Source organism: Lethenteron reissneri, chromosome 59 (assembly GCF_015708825.2).
Source record: "Lethenteron reissneri isolate LAM-NWPU_2019-01 chromosome 59, ASM1570882v1, whole genome shotgun sequence".
Classification (NCBI taxonomy): Eukaryota; Metazoa; Chordata; class Hyperoartia; order Petromyzontiformes; family Petromyzontidae; genus Lethenteron; species Lethenteron reissneri.
In genome coordinates this window covers 878,719-888,598 of record NC_083837.1, presented here as the reverse complement: position 1 = coordinate 888,598, position 9,880 = coordinate 878,719, and positions in this window count along the sequence as shown.

Genomic DNA, 9,880 nt, shown 5'->3' with positions numbered 1-9,880 from the left:
ATGCCCACGCTTGAGGATTATAGTTGATGAAATAGTTGATGCAATAGTTGATGAAATAGTTGATGCAATAGTTGATGAAATAGTTGATGAAATTGTTGATGAAATAGTTGATGCAATAGTTGATGAAATAGTTGATGATATAGTTGATGCAATAGTTGATGCAATATTTGATGAAATAGTTGATGAAATAGTTGATGCAATAGTTGATGCAATAGTTGATGAAATAGTTGATGATTATAGTTGATGAAATAGTTGATGAAATAGTTGATGAAATAGTTGATGCAATAGTTGATGAAATAGTTGATGAAATAGTTGATGCAATAGTTGATGAAATAGTTGATGATTATAGTTGATGCAATAGTTGATGAAATAGTTGATGAAATAGTTGATGCAATAGTTGATGAAATAGTTGATGAAATAGTTGATGAAATAGTTGATGATTATAGTTGATGAAATAGTTGATGAAATAGTTGATGCAATAGTTGATGAAATAGTTGATGAAATAGTTGATGAAATAGTTGATGAAATTGTTGATGAAATAGTTGATGCAATAGTTGATGAAATAGTTGATGAAATAGTTGATGAAATAGTTGATGAAATAGTTGATGCAATAGTTGATGAAATAGTTGATGAAATAGTTGATGAAATAGTTGATGAAATAGTTGATGAAATAGTTCCCCGGGAACAAGCAGGATCTGCTGCTGCTGCTGATGATTTAAGGCCTCGACACAGAGACGAGGCTTTCTCTGTGTGCCTATGTTTGTTCTCTCTCTCTATGTATCTCTGTGATATCTGTCTCTACTTATATGTCTGTCTGTGTGTCTATGTTGTGTGTCTCTCTCTGTGTGTGTCTCTGTGTTGTTTCTCTCTATGTATCTCTGTGATATCTGTCTCTACTTATATGTCTGTCTGTGTGTCTATGTTGTGTGTCTCTCTCTGTGTGTGTCTCTGTGATATCTGTCTCTACTTATATGTCTGTCTGTGTGTCTATGTTGTGTGTCTCTCTCTGTGTGTGTCTCTGTGTTGTTTCTCTCTGTGTATCTCTGTGATATCTGTCTCTACTTATATGTCTGTCTGTGTGTCTATGTTGTGTGTCTCTCTCTGTGTGTGTCTCTGTGATATCTGTCTCTACTTATATGTCTGTCTGTGTGTCTATGTTGTGTGTCTCTCTCTGTGTGTGTCTCTGTGTTGTTTCTCTCTGTGTATCTCTGTGATATCTGTCTCTGCTTATATGTCTGTCTAGATGTCTCTGGTTCTGTGGTTTATCTCACTCTCAAATTTAGCATTCTCAGGAAGAACGTAATCAACCGGGTAGGGTGTTGACTGTTATGTTATCCGACTCTCTGTTGTATTACATTACATTTCTAAGTCTACTAGATTTGTGTTTCTATTTCATTTATACCTGATGACGATTGCTTGTGTTGCAATCGAAACGTCGTATGCTAGTATTTAATTTATTATTTTATCTTTATACGTGACTTTACCGAAATAACCAAAGAGTAAGCAGGATCTGATCGAAATTGTTGCGACCAGGTGCTTGCCTTAACAAGTCACATCGAAGCTGGTTTCGAACGCCAGCTCAAAACAGCAACAGCTTTCATTGACCCGACCTCTCTGCCGCAGCTTATGATGCCGTATGGCGGAAGGGACTTCTGCTGAAGCTTGTGAAAGCCGTGCCTTGCCGCCCGACGATTAGACGAATCACCGAAATGATGAGCAACCGATGGTTCATATTCTTAGGTTTTTTCGGTAAAGTCACGTAGGTAAAACATTAAAATTAATAAAAATAAAATAAAAATCACGACGTTTCGGAGGCAACACAAGCTTCCGTCTTCAGGTGGAACCGTCACAGCCACGACAGCTGTATCAAGTAAATGAGAGATTACAAGAGCTACCACTCCGTATATATAATGGTTGGAGAGGGGGGAAGGGCCAAGTACGGCACACTTTTTATTAATATGGTAAGGTGAGGCTTAAGAGGCTGAGCCTTTGTTATGGAGAGGTACGGTTTGTGACTAAGCCTGGCCTACATAACAATAGTGTGAAAAAAGAAACAACTAAACATGGTAAACAAGCCTGGCTGTCTATCAATAACTTGTAATAGTTGTCTGTCAAATAAATAAGTGAAGCTGCCAGCAGCCCACGAAGATGGAACAATGGACAGTTCTGGCACGAGCGCTGTTCAGTCTCTATACTAGCGACATTCCAGCGACATCTTGCCATATTTCGATTTAAAGCTTTCGTGACTGCAGGGATTCATCTTGGTTCTTTCGGTAAAGTCACGTAGAAGGGAAGTAATAAAATAATAAAAATAAAACATGATAAAATAAATGTTATTTTTATTATTATTTTATTATTACCGAAAGAACCAAGAAGATGAATACTTCAAGAATTGGCGCCTTAAGCCAAAACCCATCGAAGAGCGTCATCTCCGCCTTCCACCTGAACAACAGACAAGCTTCGAAAACGTTAGCTTCTGCGGGGCGAAGCTAAGGCATGATGAACACCCTCGGTATCTAGGAGTTACCCTGGATCGGACGCTTAACTACCATCACCACCTCAAACAAGCTAAAGGTACAACGAAAGCACGAGTGAATATTATTCAGAAACTTGCAGGAACAACCTGGGGAAGCAATGGCAGCACGTTGAAGATATCGACGCAGGCTCCTGTTCACTCCACTGCGGAGTAGTGTGCCCCGGTGTGGGGTACAAGCTAGGTCTCGGCAAGGTAAGGTAAAAGGGTAATTTACCTTGCCTTGCCGAGGCCTAGTGCAAGCCCTCCGGCCAACATCCGAGGCGATGATGCGACGATCCGGGAGTACGATAAGATAATGAAGAACTTTTCTCTGTCGCTCCGTCAACATCTAAAGGAACCCCCACGCTGCCCAAGGCTAAAAACCAGGGAAGCCTTCTGGATACGCGCCTCTGTTCTAGCAGCCGTAAATAAAGACACCGCCACTCGGTGCTCTGAATCGTGGGCGGCTACGGACGTGGCAAACAAAAACATAATTCGCGATCCGACGGTGGAAGTACCGGGATTCTCTCTTCCACGACGACTATGGACCACGCTGAACCACGCTCGAACACAACACGGCAGATGTGCGTACACATTCCATAAATGGAAGATCAAAAAATCGCCCGACTTCGACTGTGGAGAAGTCCCAAACCATCAAGCACATCACCGATGAATGCTCCATCCATGCACATCCTGGCGGTATCGCTGAAATCCACACTGCGTCAACCACATCAGTGGACTAGATGAGGAACCTTTGCATTCATTTATGACGATCATTAAGAAAAAATAAAAACTTACTTTGCACAATGCCATACGAAAGGAGAAGAAGAACAGACTGTTGGGGCAAGTGCTGTTAGCAAGCAGCACCTATGAAGGCCGGCACGGCACACGAGGGGGTGGGTGGCCGAGTCGACCTAGGGGAGGCTCAGGACCGGTTCAAATCATCGTCACCGGTGTTGGCCGTGAGTGTGAATCGAACTCGGGTCGCCGGGTTCGTAGCGCTAACCGATACCCCACTGCTCCTCACAATCGCTCTTTATATAATCAAATCGAAAGCGTGCATCTGATTTTTTTAAAATCAAATCGCTACATTCATAAACTAATCGATTAACAACGCACAAACACACATACAACCACCATCGCACCGTATGTGTGTGTAAAGTTGTAAACAATAATCGCTTTATATTCTTTGGGTCTTTCGATAAAGTCACGTAGATAGGTTCAAAGAAAATAACAAAAAACAAACACTACGACGTTTCGATCGCAACACAAGCGGTCGTCTTCAGAAAAGGGGCTGAAGACGACCGCTTGTGTTGCGATCGAAACGTCGTGTTTTGGTTATTTTCTTTCAGCCTATCTACGTGACTTTACCGAAAGACCCAAAGAATATGAATTCCTGCAGTCACGAAAGCTTTTAAGTCAAGATTTAATCATCGCTTTACAGTTTAAAATATCAGTTTCCTTTTAAGGTCACATTATTCAACCGTTCAGAGTCTTCAATTGAACCCGAATGTCAAAGTGTTCCTGTGGGAGCTAACGACAGCATCGTCGTCGTGGGCGGATTGTGGTGGCACAGGTGGGGCAATATCGGTGGCACGGATGAAATTATTTACGTGAAATGAATGGCCGAGCGGGCTTCAGTTCGGCAGAGACTGGGGTGCGCTGCGGATGAGAAGATCAGTTCCGCATGGATGGGTGGCATCACTCGGCTAGGGTGGTTGACAGTCCGTCCCGAATGAGGGTAGGTGTCATGATGGTACAGATGGGTGGGTGGCATCACTCAGCTAGGGTGGTTGACCATCCGTACTGGATGAGGGTAGGTGTCGTGATGGTACAGATGGATGGGTGGCATCACTCAGGGTGATTGACGGTCCGTCCCGGATGAGAGTAGTAGGTGTGATGGTACAGATGGGTGGGTGGCATCACTCAGGGTGGTTGACTGTTCGTACCAGATGAGAGTAGGTGTCGTGATGGTACAGATGGGTGGGTGGCATCACTCAGGGTGATTGTCGGTCCGTACCGGATGAGAGATGTAGATGTCGTGATGATACAGATGGGTGGGTGGCATCACTCGGGGTGATTGTCGGTCCGTACCAGATGAGAGAAGGTGTTGTGATGGTACAGATGGGTGGGTGGCATCACTCAGCTAGAGTTGTTGACTGTCCGTCCCGGATGAGAGTATTTGTCGTGATGGTACAGATGGATGGGTGGCATCACTCAGGGTGATTGACTGTCCGTCCCGGATGAGAGTAGTAGGTGTCGTGATGGTACAAGATGGGCGGGTGGCATCACTCAGGGTGATTGACGGTCCGTACCGGATGAGAGTAGTAGGTGTCGTGATGGTACAAGATGGGCGGGTGGCATCACTCAGGGTGGTTTACGGTCCGTACCGGATGAGAGAAGATGTTGTGATGGTACAAGATGGGTGGGTGGCATCACTCCTCCCAATACTTGAGTAGCTCCATCGACTACTCCGCTACCCAGGTATCTGAGTCAGCACCGCTTTGTTCCTGGGTTCGATATTTGGTTCTCAGTCTCCCGTGATTAATCTATTCAACTGGGTTCTCAAGCGTACGCGAGTTGATGGACTCAGCCTGGTCACGAATGAACTGCATTAAAAAAACAAACGTATATAAATATTTTTTTTAAACTCAGGTTTTCACTTTGGCAAATATGTCAGCTGTGAAAGGGAAATGTTAGTGACGAATTGGCCAAATTTGGTTCACGTGACAAACCTTACCAATTCGGTTGTGTCGGGTGGTGGCGGGTTTAACGACACATTTATATTCACGCGATCTAACCCAGAAAAGCTTCATGGTTAATATTGGTCGCGAAAGCCTACCACGTGTGTTTGTTTGTGCTTCACTGGCACGCAGTGCACAGCAGCTGCAGACAAACGTGTTCGGGAAAGTGCAGTGCCCGCGGTGTGAATGAATGAGAGGTCACTTTAAGGAATCTCTGAAGTAGTTCTGTGATATCTGCTTCAGCGGGGGGGGGGGGGGGGTGTTCTCTAATATGTCGTGATGCGCTGCTGCTATGCCAGAGTTCTGTGTCCCTGCTGAGACACCCAGAGGGGAGGAGAGAGTGTCTCTACATCGTGTGCAAACCCAAAAGAAACCAAGGTTAGTTTAAACAATAAAAAACGTTGACGCACGCATAGTTTTCGACCAACTTAAAAACCAATCGGTGATTCATATTCTTGGTTCTTTCGGTAAAGTCATGTATAAGGGAAATAATAAAATTATATTAATATTGTTTAATATTAATATTATTTTATTATTTCCCTTCTACGTAACTTTACCGAAAGAACCAATAATATGAATCCCTGCAGTCACGAAAGCTTTAAATCAAGATTTAACCAATCGGTGAGTCGAGAAACCAGCTGTAAATCTAAAGCCGCACGAACAGATTCATATAAATAATTAATAACAAGAGCATTGCCCAGTCCACCCGCTCCGTAGCGGCATCGTAAAACAACAGCCTGCTCCACAAGCGGAACAAACAGGGTACTTCATTTAAAAGATGCACTCGGGCAAGCTCTGTGTCTTCGAGTCACCCAGGGTCAAGGGCTTTGTTGATCGGTGGTCCATCGGACACTTTGCAGAGACGCCTCTTCCACTCGTGGCCACGTACGGGTGTCTTCACCCCAACCTCTTGATGGGGCGAAGGGCTCTTGGCAGGCGCGGCAAGGGCCCTCGGGAGCGATCGAGGGCGTTCGACACTTGGAGGTGGCACGCGATGCCCTCTCCACGCCAAACGGCAACCGCTCGTGGAAATTGTTTCGAGATGGATCGTGAAGTGTGAGCAATTCATCGCCATCGGCAGCAGCAACAGCATCGGCAGCGGTGGCAGAATGGGTATCAGCAGCGGGGCACGGGAGTTGTTGGCAGAGACGTTAGTGATGATGTCTTTGACAGGAGGCGCGTAATGACGAATCGCTTCTTCGTGGATTAAAATCGGGTGTGTTGTGGTCCGTACCGTTACGATTCATGCAAATTACGGTGTGGGCAAATGTCACCTATCAGGCTAATGGAGTAAAAAAATTTGACGTGCCTAGACAAATGATTCTGACAGTATTATCGAGGCAGACAATACAAACGAGACAGTTCAAACAAGACGGGACAAACGAGACCGATAGGACATGTGAGGCAGTGGTAAACTACCCCTGGTGGCTCACCACCACTTGCCTGTCGACACAACTGTCACCACAACTACACAACCACTTTTAATAACAACAACAACCCCCACTCTTTATTTTAACCGCTGTCATCTTGTGTACAATTTTATAATTATTGTAAAGCGCCTTGCACCAAGGCGCTGCTATATAAATCTACGTGAGCTAAGACGAGGATAGGAAAATGAGCAAAAGGGTCAGGAGAGATGAGGATGGGTGGCAGCATCAGGCCCTCGACGCTGCTGCTCGGAGCGGCGTCCGTTTTCACAGTGGGCGTGGAGAGGAGTTCAGAGTGGGAGTGGCCACACAGAAGCAGCATCATGTACGGGGGGTGGGTGGGTTGACTACGTATGGCGCGAAAGAAGTTCAAGGTACATACAAGTAATCGAATTAAATCGTGACAATTTATCGAATCTAGGGCTGTGAGGATTCATTTTCGTACCAACCATCAACATTCACGATTACGATGAGAATCTCTACTCCACCGCATTACTGCATCACAGCACTGCTCAGCCGTGCAGCTTAAGAAAGTAGTTCGTCAACGACCGCTCAGAAATTGCGTTATAACGGTGTGCGCGTCCCGCGTTATAACGGCACGGGTCCCGCGCTCTGCGTTGAGCGAAACGTGTTCCCTTGCGGAAGAAGCGCGTGAGAGCGAACACCGCATGTTGTAGCGTGAACGCCGCCGCGCGTTCGGCGAGGACTTTCCCTACAGGGGAAACTGTGTAGCCGGCTCACTTGCACCCAAGTTAATTTGGCACATTTCGTTACGAAATCTTCAAGTGCACTCAAAAGTGATGTTGACCTTCGAGTGCTTTGTCGCTAAATCAATGCTTCGGAGGGCCGGGTTTGACGGATCGCGCAGAGATCACTGCGCCCTGTGAGATGTTGAGCCCGCTTGGGCTGCGAGGTGCGGCCACGAGATGGCAGTGCAGCGGTGGATTGTTGAATCTATCTGTGCGGAGCTTTGAGCGTCGCCTCGTATTTGCGGTGGTCTCATTTTCTCGGGGTTCTGGGGAAGCCGGACTCTCACAGCATGTGGCTAAACATCCCGATACAGGACTTTCCTGCTTGTGAAGTAGTTAGCGCCACAGTGGCGAGATGTTAACTCCATCGCCTGGTATACAGGAGGTCGTGGGTCCGATCCCGACCCTGACGCCTGCTGCTGTATATTTGGAGTTTGCGTGTCTCCCTCTCTCTGTGGTGAGATGTTAACTACCTTGCCTGGAATAGAGGCATAAGATTGTCTTTTTTATGGCTGTTGTGCAAAAAGTTAAATTTTTAAATTAAACAGATTCTCGATTATCCGTGCTAATGACGGGCAGGTTGGCCGCAGATAATTGAAAATCGCGGATAATCCAAGAATATAACCGTTTTTTGCGGATCTCTATTCCAAAAACCACTAATTAACATGATGTTAAGTATGAAAAATAAGAATAGGTTGAACCCTTTCTGGCAATAAAGCAGGCGTTAAGATGTTCAAACACCGAATAGAAATCATTTGGAAGGAATAAAGTCTGCATTAACCACAACTACTTGTGATGAACATGCAATCAAACACGTGGCTCTGATAATATTTGCATTGTCGTTGAGACTGATTGGCCTACATCAGAGACAGCAGCCTCCTTCATGGCCCAGTCTCACCACCAGTGTCAGACCAGACACTAATGCCAAAAGGTGAACAGCACAAACTCAAAACCACACGTACAGTGAGGGAAAAAAGTATTTGATCCCCTGCTGATTTTGTACGTTTGCCCATTGACAAATAAATGATCAGTCTATAATTTTAATGGTAGGTTTATTTGAACAGTGAGAGACAGAATAGCAACAAAATCCAGAAAAACGCATGTCAAAAATGTTATAAATTGATTTGAATTTTAATGAGGGAAATAAGTATTTGACCCCCTCTGCAAAACATGACTTAGTACTTGGTGGCAAAACCCTTGTTGGCAATCACAGAGGTCAGACGTTTCTTGTAGTTGGCCACCAGGTTTGCACACATCTCAGGAGGGATTTTGTCCCACTCCTCTTTGCAGATCTTCTCCAAGTCATTAAGGTTTCGAGGCTGACGTTTGGCAACTCTAACCTTCAGCTCCCTCCACAGATTTTCTATGGGATTAAGGTCTGGAGACTGGCTAGGCCACTCCAGGACCTTAATGTGCTTCTTCTTGAGCCACTCCTTTGTTGCCTTGGCCGTGTGTTTTGGGTCATTGTCATGCTGGAATACCCATCCACGACCCATTTTCAATGCCCTGGCTGAGGGAAGGAGGTTCTCACCCAAGATTTGAAGGTACATTGCCCCGTCCGTCGTGCCTTTGATGCGGTGAAGTTGTCCTGTCCCCTTAGCATAAAACACCCCCAAAGCATAATGTTTCCACTTCCATGTTTGACGGTGGGGATGGTGTTCTTGGGGTCATAGGCAGCATTCCTTCTCCTCCAAACACGGCGAGTTGAGTTGATGCCAAAGAGCTCCATTTTGGTCTCATCTGACCACAACACTTTCACCCAGTTGTCCTCTGAATCATTCAGATGTTCATTGGCAAACTTAAGACGGGCATGTATATGTGCTTTCTTGAGCAGGGGGACCTTGCGGGCACTGCAGGATTTCAGTCCTTCACGGCGTAATGTGTTACCAACTGTTTTCTTGGTGACTATGGTCCCAGCTGCCTTGAGATCATTGACAAGATCCTCCCGTGTAGTTCTGGGCTGATTCCTCACCGTTCTCATGATCATTGCAACTCCACGAGGTGAGATCTTGCATGGAGCCCCAGGCCGAGGGAGATTGACAGTTCTTTTGTGTTTCTTCCATTTGCGAATAATCGCACCAACTGTTGTCACCTTCTCACCAAGCTGCTTGGCGATGGTCTTGTAGCCCATTCCAGCCTGGTGTAGGTCTACAATGTGTCCCTGACATCCTTGGAGAGCTCTTTGGTCTTGGCCATGGTGAAGAGTTTGGAATCTGATTGATTGATTGCTTCTGTGATCAGGTGTCTTTTATACAGGTAACAAGCTGAGATTAGGAGCACTCCCTTTAAGAGTGCGCTCCTAATCTCACCTCGTTACCTGTATAAAAGACACCTGGGAGCCAGAAATCTTTCTCATTGAGAGGGCCTCAAATACTTATTTCTCTCATTAAAATGCAAATCAATTTATAACATTTTTGACATGCGTTTTTCTGGATTTTGTTGTTA